At 41.6% G+C, this 21,314-nt stretch overlaps 1 protein-coding gene across 1 annotated transcript in view; it reads right to left on the minus strand.

Moving 5' to 3' along the window:
• The window catches only part of CDH4 (cadherin 4), a 464,357-nt gene that overhangs the window by 183,612 nt on the left and 259,431 nt on the right, over positions 1–21,314 (minus strand). The gene's annotated exons all lie outside the window — the stretch shown is intronic.

A 21,314-nucleotide genomic window follows, 5' to 3' on the forward strand; every position in this document is an offset into this window, starting at 1 on the left:
CCCTTTACACCCGGCGCGACTGCGATAAACCTAAGCTGCCAAATCCACCCCTCGCACCGTTTCTGTGAACACCACTAAGATGAGGATGGCTTAACTGTAACCTTCGGAAATTTCAGATGTTCGGGTAACCTGCAGAACCCCGAGTGTGTACAGAAATGTTGTCCCTTTTGTGTGACCTTTAGCAAATCACTTGTATTCCTGCCCTGGCACTTCTGGCCCAATGCTCCCACACGGCTGCACTCATCCATCTTCTCCGGCTTCTGTGGGACGGGTGGCTGTCCTGGCCAGCATTCCCCTGCATGTCAGCACATCAGACATTAAAAAAACCCAGCTTCCTAGTGGATAGGAACCTGTTGTCTAAGAACAGGCATGAAACCACTCAGTTAACCAAAAAAAAAATGTACGTATTCCCCGGCACCCTGTGAGTGCATTACATTCTCGCAAACTGGTTTCTCCATTAAGTGCTAATGTGAAACAGAGCGCGCCGTGCCTCATTGGAAAGCTTCATTTCTTGGAGAAAGTAAGTACGTAGTATAAATTTCTACATGCCCACATTTTGGAGGCATCTTTCTTTATGTTCGCGCAACCCCTCTGCAATTCTTTGAGAAAACTGTTTTACAGCAGTAGGAACAAACTGCAGTCAAGTGAATTCCCGACGGCCGCACTGGAAATCCCCAGCAAAGCTGGGAGCTAAATCCTGAAATTCAGGCTCCCCGTTTCTCATTCAAACTGCCAGATCACGCTGCCTCCATCACTCACATACAGGTTAACCAAATACAACAGATAAAAATTTTAAATGGGGAAAATGGACTTTTGCAGGCACTTCAAAAAGGAAATAGGGGCAGATTCTTATTCCTACAAAGCACTGGCCTATTTCCAAATTAGCACTGGGTTAAAAAAATTAAGAAATGTCACACAACTTATTATTACGATTGTTTTGTAAAAGGGACTCCTATGAACAAACGTAAATAAGTGGTGGAGTTCTAGGAATAAAAAAGGCTAATGCTGAAAGGGAGGCAAGAGGATTTTGTTTCCCTTGTACTAAGAGGATGAATGTATCCAGGTACCACAGGCTTTTTGACCCCTGTGGAAGAACCCGGGGACGGTGCTGTTTCAGTGTTTTGTGGAAACGAAAACCGACTTGAGCCATTCCACTTACACACAATGCTATATATAAATCCAGAGCCCTATTTCTGTCCTTTTTCTGCTTACAGTGAATCCCACACTATCATACAATACACAACCAGATTTGCTTCTCGCAGTTAATAAAATTCTCAGAGCCCTTCTCCTTCTGTACAAGAAAAACAATGCATAAATAAGAAAAAATGACGGCTGTAAAACCTGATAGAAACAATGTATAATTTTCATCCTCCCATTACTAATTTTATAGGTTACATTTTCAACCATGTCTCCATAAAAAATATTACACTAATAAACTCTTAGTGTCTTTATTTAATATTTATAGCACTGTGGGAGAACCAAACTCTACTGGTAAAAGGTAAAAACAGCAATTCAAACACCTACTTCAGAGTCTAATAAACATATCCCTAGTGATCAAGTTTAAGAGTATACAGTTTAAGAAAATGCCTTGATACAGAAAGCTGTTGGAGATAAATGGATGTAAGTTGGTTGGTATATGAACGTATATAAAAATGTGCCTGCTCACACCCTCGGCTACACAAAGCATTGATTATTCGTTAGGTGTTCTCCGAGTGAAAAACAAAATAATGAATGAGCTAGGAGAATTAATGAACTGCCCCACAGTCTATCATCTGCTGAAAATATTTAGCATGATTTAGCATGTTCTTAATGCTATTTCCTTGCAATTAACAGTACAGAAATCTGCTGCAATTTTACCCATTTTCCGTATCTCAGGTCAATGTGAAACATTACATGCAATTTTCCAGTGCATTATTTATGATCTCTAAGCTATGACTGCTAATATTTGCCTTACTGGAATAATAATAAATTACCATAACAATTTACCATATGTAATTATGTTCAACAAAATCTTTCTTTATTTATCTTCCTGTAATCTTTAGTTACAGTGAATCCTCCTATACGGAATATGCAATAATACAACATTCATGACATTCCCAACCTATTATAAGCTTATTAGAAGCGTCTCCATGTGCTAGTCAACTGGCTACACCTCTGAATCAGCGAAAGAGTTGCAATCTGTCTCCAGCAGCAAGTAAGATAGATTTGAAATGGCACATAAAAGTATCTTGCATTTAAAACTACATTTTGAATTTCCCCACTTTAACCTCCAAAGCTCAACCCCCTCCATGATCAAATTATCCATGCAAGTTTTGGGCACCCAGGAGTAAACTCCTACCTACCTCATGTTCATTTGCAGGCTGTTTTGCTTTCACAAAGCCAGGACTGCCTCCAATAGGTTTTACGAGGAAAACTACAAGCCTTGTTCATGCACAAGTCATTTAAAAAAAAAAAAATAAAAAATTTTCTGTGGGCAGAACTACATGGAAAATTCATCTTTTCATTTCCAGAGCCACCTAAATGCTTTCAACACCTTTTCCAGCTTCATATTCACTTTTAATAGCTCTTGCTTACACAGGTTTTCTGTTTCCATGGCCAGATGAAAAGGAACAATACATTTCAACACGCTGAAATTGGGATCCTTTAGAAACTCATTCTGTCACCTCTACAGTCAGCCAGTAACATTGAGGAGGTGAGAGTACATTAAAAAAGATCTAAATCCCATTCAAACAAAACAAAACCAGCCCTACAGTAAACAAAACCCAATTCCCAGACACTGCCCGCCTCCTTCATATTCCCCCCAGTGCTATTCTTCATTTACTGGAAGCCAATCCAAGGAAAATACATGTTTTTAAGGAAGAAAAGAAAAAAAAAGAAGTATATTTCACTTTCGGTATTGGAATTGGAGGGGAGTACAGACCCCTGGAGAGAAGGACTGTAGAACATGATAGAAAAGATGAATCACTCTGGCAGCAGCCAGCCAGCCATTAATTTTCAGCAAGCCAGGAGTTGGTCCAATTAAACCAGGCTCCTTTCTCTACATTAACATGCTTTACTCACTTTTTTTCCGAAGCTAAAACATCAGCTCGAGACCCCAAAGGCTTTTCTATTTAGGATCAATCAATCTACCTTGCTGCACTGTAAAACATACACTGTCAGCTCTGAGGCTAGCTCAAAAAAGAGCAACAGCGGAAAAATTTGATAAATTGACATGTTCTGGCAGTTAGTAGAGGGATTCTTCCTACACTGTCACTTATTTTTATCTGATTAGAAACAAGTATTAGTAAAGGGAATATTCCCCGCTATTCTCTTCCCGGTATTTAGCATTGGGCTAAAGGAGGAGTCTTTTCATCCCCAATTTTCTGAATCCAAGCCAGAAGTTTCCTACCACAAAGGCAGAGAAATACTATCCGTATTTCAAAGGGCAGTGAGTTTGAATTGGATTTGCATGACATGGAATTCACATTCAAGCCTCTTCTCCAGCACAGGAACATGAACCTGCATCTATTAGCACCCCGTGTTAAAGATGTTACTCGCTGCTTTCCACATTTTTATGCTCAGGGCTTCACCATGGGTGTGCAACCTCACCTCTGTTTTCCAGCACCTGCTTTGACAACGATTGCTTTATTTGGGATTTCGTTGCCCATTTGAGATCCCATCACTCTCCCTCGACCCTACGGAGACATTTCAGAAATGAGTAACTAATAAATGAGCCAGGGACTGATGCTATAGGCTTGGTAAGAAGGACACTTAGATGGTCTGAAGTCCCCTGCAAAGCAGCACCCCGAGCTGGGATAACTCGGAGGATTACCCCTTTCTTCGGTGAATGTCATAGTAACTATGCTGTTGGCTTCCACTCCTGTTCTCAACAGACATCTTTATCCTTGGATAAAAACCCTTTCACAGTCGTTTCAGTATGACAGCCCTCCTCTGTTCATACCAGCAAGGTGGACCGAAAGCCCCTGGAATGTGCAGCTGATGTTTCAGCTTCAGATTAAAGGGCTAATAAAGAGAAGCCCGGTTTGGGTAATCTTGCAAATACCAACTGCACCACACTTTCTGGCAAATGCTGAGTTTTTATGGGCAACCATATTTGTTCTTTGCTCTTCTTTAAATTCCATGCATCTGTAGGATAGTACTGAGATTCACTGTGGCGCTAATGAGATCATTTTGCAATTAAAGGCTAAGTAGAAACAAAGCTCTCACCACTCTGCAGGAGAGTTGGGGTTCTCTGATCAAGCAGCAGTAAATAAACCTGTTTCACTCTTGGTCCTGGTGCACAGGCTTTCTGTGATTAACTCTCCAAACAAGATGGACTGATTGACCCCATGGATTAATCAATGAGTTTCTCAGCTTCTGAGCAAAGTGCAGGTTGTGGGAGTTACCTGCAGTAGGATGTGTTTTAATTATTATTAGTACAGCACAGAGTAAATAAATCCCAGGGTACTTTATTTGGAGGTTTTACCCTTAGCGCTAACAATTTTCACAACGCTCTCATGTTTGTCAAACTACCTACATGGGAAAAGACTTTAAACATCACTACGCATTTCTTGAGGAAAAACCACAGGTTTTATGGTAGCTTAATGAGATGATTATAGAGGGAGGAGCCTACACAGTCGTAGGGCAATCTCTAGGTTACAACAGCTGCTTGCCCACCTTACCTGTTGGCAGGAGCATCCCTGGGAGATGCTATACGGTGGCTGGGGCTGTATTTGAGAGAAACCCCGGGTGTGCTGCACCGAGCACCTTCTCCCCAGAACTGGTTCCAGGAACATTGGGAGCAGCGGTGGGAAGCAGGCAAGCACACAGCTCCTGCACTGCCGCAGCCACCCCATCAGCTCCCGCCCTCCCCACCGACAGCGACCTGGCAGCCCTGGGGGTTTCTTCTCTCTGTCACAGATTTCTTTTCAACTTGCCAGAACTGTATTTGAAAGACACAGGGAGCTGCAGGAAGATTTTAGGGAGAAAAATAAATGTGAACACAGGCTATTTGCAGCCTAGGAAAAGAAGTTGAAAGAGATGCTCCAACCATAGCCGTGTCAGATAGCCTCAGGCTCCTCTCTCCTCACACTCTTCAAAACAAACCAACTCTCAACACCTAGAAACAGAAGCTGCACATGTCAGGGAAAAAAAATCAGACACACCAGTGAAGACACTGAACTCCTCATGGACTTGACTTGCGTGTAAACGCTGACAACTTTGGGCTTGACTGTTCTCGTCTTCCTTAGCCTGGCTCAGGAGCAAACATGCACTGATCCAGGGAGTCAAATCACAATGCAGCAAATGGATAGATGTTTCAGGCAATATTAGAAATGGAAAATGTTGTTATCTGTAAGAATCAAGGCACGGTAGCTATATTTAACCTGCAGCTGCTGTGCACCTCTGCTCATCTGCCTGCACAAACAGTAGCGGCAGCCCTTACCTTCAGCTGTAGCCTAGACAAGTCTTCAGGTTTCAAGAGAAATTAGTATTACATGGAATAAACACCCGTTTGGTACCTGGTGGGCTCAACTGCTTTGACATTTGGACAAATTCCGAGAGTTTTATTTGCAGACGGAGGCTCTGCATTCTGTTTCTGGCCCTCGGTCAGAGGGAGCAGGAGAAGAAAAAGTGGCCTCAATGCCAAAGCTGTGCTTGAGCGGGTAATAAATATTGGGCAAGTGGAGAAACGGCAGGGATGCATTGCTGCAGAGAGCCACCGCGCCCTGCCCTGGGGCCGGGCTCCAGTGTACTCTGAATTCATGGGAAATTCACCCAAGGAGCAAGAAATTAATTGGAAAAGCAAAACCACAATAAAACAAAGCTCCACGCTCTCCGGTGTTGGTCATCACTGAATAAAAATGAACCTCCAGCCTCTGCAGCCATCCTTGAACAGGCCATGTCCTGACAACTGCATCCCCCCACAGCCGTGGTGCTCGGCTGCTGATGCTTCCAGTGGAGACACGGGAATGAGATTTAGCGTAATCTTCCCTTTCCTCTTTCACGTTTACCCCCCCAACCCTTCTTACTACAGCAGTCTCCAACAGAAAGGCAGCACTCCCCTCACGTGAAGAATGACCTCAGGATTCAACTAGCAACCTTAAATTTAACAGAGTGCTTTTGGCAGGGCTCAGTACCGTCAATTAAAACGAAGAGAGACTAAAGCCAGTAAATTAGAGAACGTGACAAATGCAGCACAAAGCACCGACGATCCCAGAAGGTATCAAATTTAGTGTTAAAGTAAAGAAACAATAGGGAAGTCCAAGACATTTCAGAGTGTAGTGAATCAAATTAAATTGCCTGAAATTCCACATGGAATACATTTGACAAATTTCTTTCCCCCTCTTCAGCTTTCTGTTTGAGATGAACTGTCGTCTGGCAGCTTCAAACGTCTGGCACAGCTTCAGCTTCAGTTTGCTGGGGCTGAATCCAAACACGAACCTGAACTTTACCAGTTCTGCTCTTTTTGTAAACATACTAGCTGTGGCTGCCAAATGCTTTCCAAAAGCACACAAAACCCCGAATCCAAAAGGAAAACATTGTCTTGCTGCAATAAAATTTGCGTTTTACCACCTATCGGTAGCATCCCACATGCAGAGCCATCGCTCGGCCAGCGCCCGCCTTGCCCTCTATTTCCCCACACCTTTCGGAAGGGGACCGGGGAGGTCCCGCCGAGGGATGTGTCTCCCACACACCCGGTACGAGTCCATCCCGCGGCGCTGCGGCCCCGGCAGCGCCGGTGCCACTTCTTCCCCTGGGCTGCGTGGGCAGCTAATAATACAACAATTAGCAGTAGGATTCCTCAGACGTGCTGGATAAGACAAGCAATAAAATGTCATTATACACGTGTCACTGGTAGCGAAGACCAGTTTAGATTACCCCAGTGAGTAGTCTCAGGAACAAATTCATTTTAAGGTAGGGAACTTCAGGCAGAGGAAGAGACAGATATAAAGAGGGTTATGATCAAATTACTCCTGAATGCAGATAGCATCAGCCTTGCTATATCAGATTTTTTTTTTTACTTTGCTTTTAAAATAGAACTGTTTTTGCAAAACGCTTACAACTATGGCACATTTCTTTGAAGCGGGATGTGATTCTTCACCAGCAGCATCCCACTACCTGTGCGGATTCTCTCTTACAGAAAACAAATTCTTTCTTCCTCCATTTTAAAGTTTTTTAAAAGTACCAAGCTCCATAAACTATCCAACTGCAGAAGGCTAAAACAAGGCCACCTTTAGGCTGAAGAACAGTAAATGACAGAGGTGTGTGAATTCTGGCACACGACACGCAGGCAAGCAGACGCTGTTAAAAAAGCGTATTTTATTGTCCACAAAGCATGGGCCTCGTCTCTGACAGCTACATGGATTTCCACCACTGCCCAAAATAGACAACATCTGGTTCATATAAACTCTGATTTATTGCATGCCTTCTCTCCCCTTGGATTTTAATTATGAGTAGATCTTGTAACTATTAGATTTGTATTTGGTTTATCCATCTAGATGTTTTTCTACGCTATTAACTACAAACTGAAAGCTCTTCCTAAAAATAGTACAAAAACATGCTTAAAAATATGCATATGGCTTTTAATAAGGAAATCCCTATACTGAATTTTCGGATGAAGTAAAAGTACCACTGAAACCACCGATTAGCAAGCAAGCCTTTACCTGATTTCCTGAATAGGATGAGACTGAAGAAATTGCTTATTACAATAAAACCCCAAAGAAACTAGAGTACAAAGCTGACTACTGCTCCTAATGTTACCCAGCGTGGTAACGAATAAAAATCACTCATTCACCACTGTAACCGCTCCTGGGAGCTCTTTGGGGGGTGTTGAGCCAGTTGCAATGGTGAGGTGTCAATGTTTTAAAGAACCTCTCTAAGGTGGCACTTTCTCAGCAGAAGAGACAGATCCAGACTGTGCCTGAAGAATAAAACATTCGTTCTCCCCTGGGAAAGAGTAATACAATCAGGAATGCAATAGTTGGAAGCCCTCTTATTGAGATTTTTTTTGGTTTTTTTTGTTTTTCCAATGAAACTCTTGATCTTTCTGGGAATAAGCTGATTTAGAAGTGACTTTTTAATTTGTACGGTTGAGTAACTACCACCATAAAAGAACATACAGTGCAATAAATAAATACCGCTTGCAAACTTTAGAACTCTCTGCCACCGCTTCATCCATCAAAACCAATTCTGTAAAAAACAAAGGATGTGACAAACCCAACCAACCTTTTTCCCCCATCTTACAAAAAGACTGAAATCTATTTCTGGAAATGTAATGTTTCTATTAAATGATCAAGTCCTCTGGAAATGTTTGGTGGTCCTACACAGACACCATCCACGAGGACCAGCAGCCCTTGTCTCTGCAAGCCCACCACACTGACTGGGCAGCTGAGATCCAAGCACTTATGCAGAAATCCTGTCCTACTCATGGCACACAATTTCTGGGACTGTGATGGAAAACAGAAATTGCCACAGAGGTCTGAATTGCTGAAATTGGAAAGCAAAAAGGGCCGATAGCTGAGTTTCCCTCACCCCGGTGCCAGCACACAGCGTGACCTGCATGCTGAACCCTGCTCTGCACACCAATAAACCCTCGAGGTGGAGTAATGTGAATGTAAGAAATACCTTGGCTCTGCATCTGTTTTTTAGTTAAAAAGTTTTGCATGTAAACTGATACCTTCTCTTCTTCCAAATCCACAGTGACATCCACTACTTATCAATCTGCAATGATCGCTAGAGGAAACATGATTAAAAAGTATCATATTCCGTGGAAGTTTTCTTAGTACTGCCCATCATCGTGCTGTCTGGTCCTCTTTCACATCAGCTCAATTGTGAGAGTTTTAAGCTGACATCAAAAAGTCAGGCCATTAGAAGACATAAAAGTCAGCTATGAGGTTGTAATTTTATTATTTATTTATTTATTGATTGGTTGAAAAAGAAACATCGACTGTCTGATATATTTTAAAGGTTAAATGAGCATGATGAATGGTATCAAAGAAAGCCCTACCAAACCTTGATTCCCACTTCTTTTACAAACTACACAGACATCAATGGCCTAAAGGTACAACGATCCCAGTTTACCGATTGGTACCACAGAGCGATGAAGACTCTCGAGCTGGAGACGCAGCCTCTCCTTACAGATGTGAAGGGAGCAGTTGGCACCGACCCCAGGAGGACGCTGCGTGGGCTCTTACGTCCTGTTACCAACGTGGGTAGCAGCACTTCAACACTTTCAAGTCACACATTTGCAGTTTTTTCAGAACCAGGCCTCAGTAAGGACTGTCAGCTACCACTGTCAGTAATGTCTAGCTCAATGTAAACACTTTGTTAGTAACGTTATGAAATTACACCTTCAAGTTTATTCTAACTACTAAAATAAATCTTTTCACAGAACACGTATGCATTCCTTTATACTGCTCTGCTATGACCACAAGTTTTAATTTTTACTATTTAATTATTCATTGTGGATCAGGTCTCAATTTAAGCTAATATGCAAAGACGAGGAAGAATGGGCACTTGTTTATCTCAGTTTTTTCCAATTAATTCAAGCTGTTCATTAATCACATTACTTTTCTACTATGTGATAAGAAAGAAAAAAAACCACCAGCAACCATCCAAACAACACAAAAAGACTCCTTTTACAGAAAAAGCAGGATATTCTACAAAATTTACTTGCATGAATAGACTCCATTAAACCAATTAATGTATTCATGTATAGGGATGGCTCATATTATTGACTCAGCCTTCAAGGGAAATTTTTATTCTTTTTTTTTTTGTCTTTAAAGTCTACAATATAATGAAAGAATTGACCTAATTACAGATTATACTGTGGAGATTGGCACAGGTTTCAAGAAGAATTTTTCTTGGAAATATGAAATTGTCCTGAATTTCTCTCCTGTTCCATACCTCCAGTGACAATAAATGGCACATCAACCAGCAATTTCATGTCTATTATCAGGGGCTATACCTGAATTAATCAAAAACAAAACTTCCAACCCCCCCAAATGTCTACTAAAACTAACCATCTTCTAGTTTTTTTAATAAAAAACTTGGGAAAAGTTGAAATAAGAAACAAGAAAAATATTATTCAGTCCATAATTCATACAGTTTTAATGACATTTCTGACCTTTAAAACAAAAAGTATGAAGAACTCACACAGACCACTGGGTAAATAGAAAAACTAACAAGAAAAGCCAGCAAAGAAAAGAGGAACTAACCATGAGGAATCCTCTGCAGCTCCCACATCACAACATTTCTACTTTGTAAAAATGAAATGCCATCAAAACTTCACCAGCCACTGCCCTCGCTTTGTCTGAAGAAACTTCCTATTGCTCACCCTGTTGTTCCTTTGATTATTCTAATGTCCAAAAGTTTCTGATATGCAGTCTTATACTAATGACATACCACTGTTTGAAATGTGGTTGTCAAAACACATTTCTTTTTCTTGCATGCAAATACTAGCAAGACCCCACACTGTCATCTGAATTAGTTACTGAAAATTGTCCAAAAGTAGATATGAACATCAACAAGCCCTTCTGATTCATGCTCACTGATATATTAACAACTTTATCTTGCCTGTATGAAACATCAGGGTCCTGGGCTTTTAAAGATATCCTGTATTTCACTACTGAAATATGTGGCCTTGATTATTTTTGTGCTCAAGCGTAGGCATCGGTTGATGCTCAGTCACTACACTTACATGCATAAGTCAGTTAATTATGCTGCAAATTATTCTACTTAGCCATTTGCCATCGCTCTTGTCTGACTCAAGCGCATGGCTGGCATGGTGAACTCATCTCACAACCAGGTCATTACATGGAGGATGGGGCAGACATCGAGCTCCACTCAACCCCAACCAGCCACACCACCAGCCCTGAATGAGGATGATTCCGATCTGTACGGTTAACCTCAATGTTTTACTGAATGTTTATAAAAAATCATACAAAAATGAGCAAATTTTTTTGTTGAACCTGGCTGCCATGGGCAAGTCCTTCCTCTCTGCAGGACTCTCTCCTGTGAATGCACCTCCCAAAACACCATTGCCTGTGTCCTCATGTGGTGAAAACAAGGTCACGGAGCTGCACTGGGAGCCCCCACCACTGCACATGGACAGGAAGGTGGGATGTGCAACAGGGCAAGCAACACTGAAGTGCTCTCCTCTGTGTGCACACAGCCAGGATACCTGCATGGCACCTATCTGCAGCATGCTTGGCTTGATAGCTGCTTATATCCTTGAGCACCAAAAGAAATTGAAGCTGTAAAATGAAAAGGTAGTGGGGAGGAATGCAACCGTCTGGGGAAGATACCCTCAGCCACTAGTTTCAGAAAGAAAAATACAGGCTGTCTTGTTTAAAACCGCTGTCATATGTTTACACAGCCCTCCTCCTTGGGTATTTGCGCTACACAACGCCCCCATGGAGCGGTAATAGTATATGTTAGCTCTCTACCCTGTTATTTCTGGCTGCTTAAGCAGCAAAGGACCAATATCCCATTCAGCTATGCTCAGTTGGTGCAAGAGAAATCAGTGAGATATCGCTCTGCAGCTCACTTCACACACCTCTCGTCCTTGTGTGGCACTGCTTGTTTTTGACAATGATTGATGACTCGTACCAAACCCCTGCATTCGCTATTACTAGGAACCAAATGGATATTTCTTCATGAGCTAACCCTTATCTTGCAAACTCTATGAGCTTTAAGGGTAGAAAGCTTATCCTCTGGAACAGTCTTTTACTTCTAAAACACCTCCTCCTTTCTCCTGTGATTTACTGTTCATTTATCTTTACTGGAAAGCTGATATTTCTGAGTTACAAACTAGAGACATCTCAGTCTCTAGTTTACGGAAAAGCCAGCCATGGAAACCCGAGAAATGAAAAGTCAACACTCCCACCAGCATATTAGCTGGTCTTAGACCATAGTTAATGAGTTGTCAGTCATAGATAATTTTACATTAAATTTCATTTACACTGAAGTCACAGTGGACTGAGCAGTGGTGTACATATCCATCAACCAGTTTCCAGTGACCATCAATAATTAATAGCCTCTGTTCACCCTATAATCTTGTTTTCCAAGTCCAGATTGACATCTACCAGGCAGACTGGCTCTCAAGATAGTATTTCCCCAAAAAGTAATTCACATCTGAAACACAGAACAGATACACGACCATTCTTTTAGTGACGGTTTACTTCCTTTCCAAAAGTCACCTCTCTATTTCTGGGTACAGGAAAAGCACTTGTGTCATTTTGATTTAAAAGGGAGCTTCAAACTGAGCAGTGCCAAATATCTCAGACAAGGCAGGAAATCAACGAAGGGATTAATGAATTTTATTCACCTACTACTCAACATCCCACAGAAGAGCCACAGAAAGTGCTTGTGCCCTCTCCAACCTCTCACCCCAATTCTTGGTGGTGACAGTCTTGAAAATCTTGATTCCATTTGTCATTATATGCCGTTGTCTGGTTTTCACATTGATATCTAAAGGGAAGACTGAAGGACGAAGGTCCTCGGCTGGGCCAAATAATACTTATTATGAAGTCACATCACTTGGCAAACAAATACCATCACTTCACCTTTTGAAACTCTACCTGGTCTACCAGGGAACAAAGAAGAGCCAAGCGAGACCTAGCAGGTTTACGGCCGCTCTAAATAATGAACATCCAAAAGACTGGTAGGCAACTACAAGGCAGCTTCCTGATCAGGGTTTCTCTCCATTAGTTGTGAATTTAGGCAGTTTTCTGACACTGTTCGAGTGGCAAATGAGGGCCAAAAGGTGATCAAGTCTGCAAAGAATACACTAGGATAAGCAGAGGAGAAAGCCATAACTCTTATTCTATTGTTACATCCTACTAGCTCCAAGCCTTAAGCTAAACAGTATTTAGTGATTTATTCTGCTTAGCTCTAGATAGACAGAATACTAAAATATTCTCTTCTGTCTTAGCAGCAAGGCAGGGTGTGGGGACACGAAGTGAAATCATGTCTGTTTACACCACCTTTTAATTTAGCTGATTTGGGCTGAAAGGATTACATTAGAGATGAATTACTCTTTGAGAGGTTTCATTAAAGCAAGGAATTTTAAAAATTCTGAAAAGCTTAAGGCCTCCTAATACACGGACTATTTTGCTGTGTTTCAGCCCTGGAAAAAAAATAATTATTGAAGCAACAAAACTCTGTTTCTTCTAGTAATGAACAGTAAAAGCTTGTCTGGGGGAAAAACAGTGATTAGATTGTGACTGTGCGTTACTTCCAAATGTAAAGCCATTTTGCTTGAGACAATATTAAGATGCTAGGATGCGAGGTTTGATCATTAATTTTGACTAACACTACACATTAGTGTTGCTGCAGTCTTAGATTTTTTCTTCTCCCCTGGTTTTAGACAGCCTTAATCATCCTTACAGCCGATTCTAATTGCTGAATTGTATCACTCTCCACCTTCTCTAAAATGCTTGGGGCAAAAGAAATAGTGAAGATTAATGACAGACGTGTAATTAGAAGAAAATGTAAAGATCTTGTGTTAATCATTCAGAAATAATTTGATAAATATGAAATTCTGAAGAGCTCTCAGAGTAGAAGATGATAAAATGAGTACTGTAGCACAAAGCTAAGCAAATTTATATGTACCACACTCCTTGCAACTAGAAAAAGCGAGCTCACGCGAGCAGGCGCAAGCATGTGGGTATGCAAGGGAGGCTTTATTAACATAATGGAATTCAGCATGGAAGACCATCTGTTTTAATTGAGCAAGCTTATTCGTACAATGCTTTGCTCCACTAATCTTGTTTAGATTAATGTTAATGTTCTATTAAAAGGTAGTTTATCATCTCACAATACTGAGTTAAAGTGATCACACCCATAGTAATATTCCCGGCTCTTATGGAAGCAGAGAGCTCGCTCATTACCAGGCTATTGATCATCTTGCAGTGTAACTATTAAGGCTGGGAACCTTGGTTAAAAGTAACCAGAGATCTTTTTTCCAGCGAGGGTAAAGACACAGATAAATAACTTTTATTTAATCAATTTAAAATACAAAAGAACACAGTCTGCAAAATTATTCTCAATTATGTCTTTGGATAACTACAGCAATGATGCTTTAGCTAATAATACCTTTCAGGTTGTAACAGAGAGAATAAGCATCAAACTGGGATGGGCTTCTCTGGATTGCTATTTTTTCTTTTCTTCCTGTGACACGTTTTCTCACCGTAACACTTGATCTGTCCTTAGCCTTTGCTTTTAATGAGAAAGCAGGAAGTTGAGTGCTTGTTGGAAGCACGCCTATCATTAAAAATGCAGACACAGAACAAGTCAAAAAAGTGTAGCAAAGCACATTTTGTATCTGGATCTAAAATCCCCAAACTGTAGGAGGCATCAGTATATCCTGAAGGTTTATCGTTTTTTTTGCAAATATGGCAGAATCTGAAAATGAACTCTTGCATCCTCCATGGTTGGAGAATATTGTACCTAAATGTTCTGGTTATTATTTTTAGAAGGTTATATTTTCATAACAAAATTAAGTGCCAGCCAAGAAATAAATCATTCCATCATTTGTTCTGGGGGGTGGTGTTGGATTAGCAAAATGGACTACAAACAACTACATTTACAACAAAAATAGGGCTATAATCAGCAAAATAAATTCTACACCCATCTGAGTTGGGCCATAGTCAGTGACAGAGTGGGTTTTCTTCTTTCAAATACCTAACGCTGCTTGTGGAGCTTCATCTCTGCTTCCCTCCTCTCATCTTCATAAATGCCATCTTGATCTGCTCGAGCCCAGCTTCAAGCCCCCAGTGAGGATCACACCTCCTGGCTGTCCCTTCCACCATGCTGTTTTGTTTCACTGCACAGCCCTGGGCCCCCTTCCTCCATTGCGCCGAGCAGCAGCCCAGCTCAGTGTCCGACCCCTCAAACCCTTCTGCCCACTCTCCTGTACCTCCAGAGTCTTGGCATTTGCTCCTCTTGTTCTCGACAACGTAGTTTTGCCCTTTCTCCCTTGCTGCTCCGTCACTTTGGAGGAGCTCCTGGTGAGCCAGCAGCAATTCACATTTCCCTCCTTAAAACATCTCCTTTGCCAGAGCAGATAAAAGATCTTGACGGTGGCTAGGCAGCTGGCATGCTGGATGACTGCCTCTTGTGTGAAATTGTTGTCTCTCTGTTTCTAAGGACTCACCCCATCTGTCCATCTCAATTCATCAAACGTGTCCTGTCTTACACTGAAATGGCAAACCCAGAAGGGCAAGGATCAAGATTTTTGTGTTTATTTTGTACAGCTCCTAGTACAATGGTGTCTACAACTGCAGCTGCTAAATACCACTGTGGTACAAATAAAGTAACAAAAGAAGCAACAAAAGTAGCTCTCCCTCCTCCCCAAATTTCAAGCATGGCTTGAAAAAGTCCACTTAGAATTTTTATTTCCTAAGGGAACATTTTGTAATTACATTTTGGACATATGAACAAGGAAGATGAAGGATACCAAGAGAAGATGAAATATATGTGAAGAAATTCTTCACATGCCATTCTAAAAACAATAATCTCACAAAGCAATAATTCAAGTGAGACTTCTTCCCCGAATACCAAAACACGCCAGTCATTAATTAAAATTCAGAAGAGCTTCTTTGTGATACAAAAGCATCACCATTCCCCCTCCGCAAGATTGGGAACCTGAGAAGGAGACAAGTTAAATGGTTCGTCCAAGAAAACCCAGCTGACAGTTGCCAAACTACAAAACACTGCAAGCAACATCAGACACTTGTTCTCACAGTGGCTATGGGGATGTCGAAAGCTCCCCATTTTAGCCTGGGGTAAGTTTTAAGTTTCTGAATAAAACTAAACCTGAGAGTAGTCCATGCACCGAGCTTTCAAAAATCCCACCTGAGCTGACTCCAAAATACACTAATTATGTGGATTATGTAGGACACAAAGGCACCTTCTCATTAAAGAATCACACTGCAAGATGAAATCCTCACTCAAATTGGTGTACTCTAGTGAAAATGAGACTGGCTGAAGACGCATGTGTATGAGCCACAATTTTTCATGGGAATGTTGGAAGAGACTTAAATGAACCCCTTAATTTGCAGAGTGGAATTGTTAATGCTTGCCTCAGAAAGACAAGACGCATTTCTACCTCTAACGAGCGATATACATCTATAGCTAACAACCTGAGCGAACGTTGACAACTTCACAAGGGAGACGCACAAGCCAGAGATTACATTGGAGAAGTTGATAGTGATCAGGGTTACAAATCACTGATTTCCTGAGTATTTGTCAAACGCCCATTCAATGCTCCAGGCTGTGTCCAACACACTGAAATTACAAGTGACAAAATAAAATTAAAATACACAGACATCTCTGCCCCCATCTGTTTTCACCATTTATTGTCCTTTCCGAACAACTTCCCGTGCTGAGCATTATCTCCCCAGCCTGGCTGTCCATGCCACGACCCATCCCTTCTGCAGAACAACTCTGGACCAGGGACGCAAGGGGCTTGTCTCACTGGCTGCTTGTTTTGTGGGGCATGTGCCATATTTTGGGGACAGTTACCCTGGCATCGAATGGAGAGCAGCTGGGATCTGTATTGCAAAAGGTCCTGCATGAAGTTATAAGGTTGCCTGCCTCCAAGCACTTTGCTGCTTGGCGCTGAACCTAAGAGAAGAGAAGTGGGAGAGGCAGCTGGGGAGTGTGAAAATGCTGGGGCAGCGTGAAATTGCATGGGAAGTGTGAAAGGACAGGGACAACACTCTTAAAGAATCACAGTTAGCAGACAATTAACTTCCATACGCTATTTTATTCCATCACCAGCTGTATTCAACTTTAACCTGTTCCAATCAGTTTTTTCTTTAGGCTGAAGTTACGCTGTGCAGCACATTTTCAGCAAGGTGTGCACGTACCTGCCTGTCCTCTGCTGGGCTCAGTACGGGAGCAGAGAAATCACATAACCTATGATGTACAACTACCTTTGCATCTTCCCTTAGATTTCCAGGCTACTTCCTACATTTCCCCATACGGAGGGGAGAGAAAGCTGCTCCTCCAGAGCCAGCATCCGTTGGGGTCGCTCCTCTCCAGTGACAATTCTGAATGAGGTGCCTGCAGGCAGAGCAGGTGAACGTGTGTACCTACATAAAAGGCACAAACCTGAACACCTTTTTGGTCAATAATACGATGCAGAATGTGACTGGCATTTTTTTCCTCTCACAACAGATTAAGAAATGCATTCAGGAACCTGTGACTAAACTGCATGGGCTGTTAGCCAATGCACTGTATCTACACATGACAAATTATGCATTCATCCATTGTTTGAAAGTTTTGAATTCACTGTTGGTGGTAAACTTTTTACTAGAACACACAGATGGTCCTGCCTGATCTTGTTAATGAAAAACTCTCACACAGCTACAAAAACAGACGTGATCATCTGTTTTTCAACATTCTGAAAAAAATCTACAGAGGTGTAAGGTGCTATACAAATGAGAATAATTAGCTTGTGCCATCTGTGGACATTAAAAAAAAAGAGTATCTGTATTCCTATGTTTTATAATGATAAGCATTATGTCTCCGGCAAAGTACGCACTTAATAACTTTTCAATTTATTGTGACCTTCTGCTCCAATTTACTTAAGGAACTATAATACTAGCTGTGCCTCACACCTTTTTCACCTTATAATTAGCAAGTAATAAAAAATGCTATTAAAAAGTCATAAGTCTGAAGCTCTCTGACAATTCACTGATTAATTCTGAAGATTTTAAAGTATGTTGGAACATACTTGGCTAAAACATCAATTTTATCCAGTTCTCAGTACCGCTAATGAGCGTTGGTGCGTGATCAAGTCTCACAGCTCACCTATACGTAATGGCAGCAGGAATCCCACCCTGCAATGTTACATGGCTTGATGACAGGATAAGAGTTCTCAGGTCCTTCCACTCCAAGTTTAGTGGTGAGTTGTATTCTGTCCTTGCACATACAGTGTTGTATGCCTGGGATCTTCAGGCAGGAAGGGCACAACACTGCAGCAGTTTGGGAATGGATGCCCTGAGCATCTGATGAGGAACAGCTAATATTGATGAGTGCCTTAGAGGGAAAAAAAGTAAAAATGATCAGCATCCAGGACTGGATTTCACCTGATTCTGTATAACACCCCCTGGAGACATTTAACACACTGGGGGTGCAGAACTCATATTCCTCAGCCTCCAAAAAATGGGGAGTGACCAGGAAGGCTGGTCTTGCAGGCTGTACCGGCTTGGTTCTCACTAGCACTTCTATAGCACAAGAGGAGAGATTATCACTGCAAAAGGAGTCGGGTCATTTGCACAAAAAAATGAAGAGCATTTTAAATAGCACTGTACAAGCTCATGCTGGCTGCCCCCAAGCTGGAGACCCAGATAAGAAAGAGAAAACTCAGTGAGGAGGGCTGAGAGCAGAGCCTGCATTACACAGGAACACTCAGAGAAGCTGCTTCCCCAGTCCGCTCCCACCCTCTCTCACAGCAGACACTGGTGTGAAATATATACCCCCATGTGCCATTCAGCTCTTCTCTCTGAAGCGTATACTGAAACAGTACTATATTAATGGTTTTCTTTTCATATTAAGTGAAAACAATGTGCAGTGGGCAAATCCCAATTCCATGCAATGTTGAGAGCTGGAACGCTGTTGCCTTAAAGTCAAGCGGAGTACGCACTGCTGCCATTGCCATTCCTAGCACTCTTCCACTCATGAATTGCTCTTTTATTATTCACACGGAGAAAAAGGCAAACAGCTTTCAGCCTCCAAACCACTATGAAACCCCAGTACTTTTCTCAACAGCATTTTCTAGGCAAAGCTCCAAAATGGACCTTAAACCCTGAGCACTGGGTCAACGACTACTATGTTTTATTTATTATTTCATGGTTTATCATTATTTTGTTAGATGCTGGTACCAGACCCCTGTTGTACGATGCAAGATCCAGACCATAACCGCCATGCCCCAAATAGCCTGTCACCTACAGAAGACTAAAATACGTAGCATGTCTTGTGCTAACCTTGTAATCCTAGCATGAACACCTAAAGCTGCAAAGATAAACATACACAGCCATTACTCTCTTATTTTTTGCATGTTTTAATACTAGCAAAGGTCTATCTCTCCTCACATTTGACTTGAAGCCAGGACAACTGCGTGAGGAAACAGGCAGAAGATAGCGAAAACATTTTTTAATTGAGTAGTACCCAATCCCGACACAATTTTGTGGTCTCACTCATTTAAAAACCATCCTGTACTTTCTGGTCTTTTTGATGTGTACTTTCTGATTTGAGTGACTGTTACACTGGCTCACCTACTGCCTTTAGAAAACATTCATAGATTTACCTGTTACAGATGGTTAAGATTAGAAGTGTGAACAGGCCAGGCCCAACTTATAACAGCAACTCTTCCTTTTCTAACTTTCTTAGGGACACAGGTGAGGTTAGTCAGTCTTTGCTGTCAGTCCAAGGTCTTGGTATTGTTTCACTTTATAAACCTCGTTTCCTTCCACTGACCCTTTTTCATTTGTATTCCTGAAATACTTCCTATTTTCCCTCCTCTGACTGCATTTATTTGTGAGATGTATGGCCCTGTTTGCTGAAGGTTTGAGAGTACCTGCCTTTATTATTACTGCTGTGCTCACTTAAGCTGCAGCATCTCCTAATTACTTTATTTTAAAATGTTTTTTTCCAGACTCCCGTTGGATAGAGAGTAGCATAACTACTCTGAGATGCCTTCAAAAAGCCCACATGCATTGCTATCTCCTAAGTGCACTCTGAAGTCAAATCAATTCACAACGTCATGTTCATAAAACGGGAAATGATAAGAAAAGAATGAGTTCTGTTATACAAATTACCAGCAATTCAGTGTGGTGCTTTAATGTCATTCCTGTTCTTCAAGGATGTCACTGAATGCACCAGGCAAGTAAAATGCCCATATGAAATTAAGACACTAAAAGTAAATGTTTGCTGCTATATTGTAAAGAACCTCATAAACGTCAGAGGTTTTTATTTCATGCACACCACAGCTTGTAGAGACACCAGGAAACATTTGGTTCTAATGGGAAACTGATGTTCATTTCCGCACCGCGCTGCCCATTAGCACCCGCCTGAGCAATGCTCTCCTGTAAGTCTGAGCAGCCAGACTCACCAGCCGGCCAGGACAGCAGAGAAACACCGTTTAGTTTCTATGTTGTTTTAAGTGCCAAAGAGATGAACAATTCATGTACTACTCAAAAACACCATGCGGAAAGTCTTGTGTCCCTTAACACAGGCAAGCATAGGAAATTCTCATTTTAATTAACCTGTAGCTCAAAAGTTTTGCACCGCACCCTTTTTCTGCCCTTCTGTGACAGCTCACCTCTGGAGCATGCTTGCACAGATTAAAGGTGACATGTTTGCACTGGCGGGGCAGAAGGCATGGAAGATTTAAGGAAACGTGCTCTGGATGCTCCTGCGCTTTACTACGTTTTGTGATCTCTTTTCTGCCCACATCAATGGGCACAAGCGCCGCTGATGTTGTCACTCCACCAGCCAGAAAAACCCCTACTCACTGTATTACCACATATAGCTGTAAGTCCCCTCCACCTTCTTTCCCTCGCTTCCACATACTTAATTTCATTCCCGTTTACTCAATAAAGGTGTAACTCTGAACGCATAAACAGACAGGAGGCAAGGAGAGCTGAGGAGACATATGCCTGGGGAAACCCAAAGATCAGCATCTATGACAGGGTAAAGTGGGTGACTGCAAGAGGAGGAGAAAACGGTGCCAATTGCTGGTGATTCAGCTTGTTACTCCCTTGCTGCTGTGACCTTACATTACAGATGTTTCCACTCACTCCTAACTTTTTGAGGTGTAGGAGTATTTTGGGGTGTACCAATTGCATGAAGATGAGCTTGGCTGAATACTATTACCCTGCACTATGATTTAAGCTGGATATTCCTTATTATCACAAGGGACCTATGTATATCATGTTGAATCATGTTTTTTCAGTATCTCCTAGTATCAAGCAATGCTGAATACTATTACCCTGCACTATGATTTAAGCTGGATATTCCTTATTATCACAAGGGACCTATGTATATCATGTTGAATCATGTTTTTTCAGTATCTCCTAGTATCAAGCAATGCTGAATACTATTACCCTGCACTATGATTTAAGCTGGATATTCCTTATTATCACAAGGGACCTATGTATATCATGTTGAATCATGTTTTTTCAGTATCTCCTAGTATCAAGCAATGCTGAATACTATTACCCTGCACTATGATTTAAGCTGGATATTCCTTATTATCACAAGGGACCTATGTATATCATGTTGAATCATGTTTTTTCAGTATCTCCTAGTATCAAGCAATGCTG

The sequence above is a fragment of the Gavia stellata genome, chromosome 20 (assembly GCF_030936135.1).
Source record: "Gavia stellata isolate bGavSte3 chromosome 20, bGavSte3.hap2, whole genome shotgun sequence".
Taxonomy (NCBI): Eukaryota; Metazoa; Chordata; class Aves; order Gaviiformes; family Gaviidae; genus Gavia; species Gavia stellata.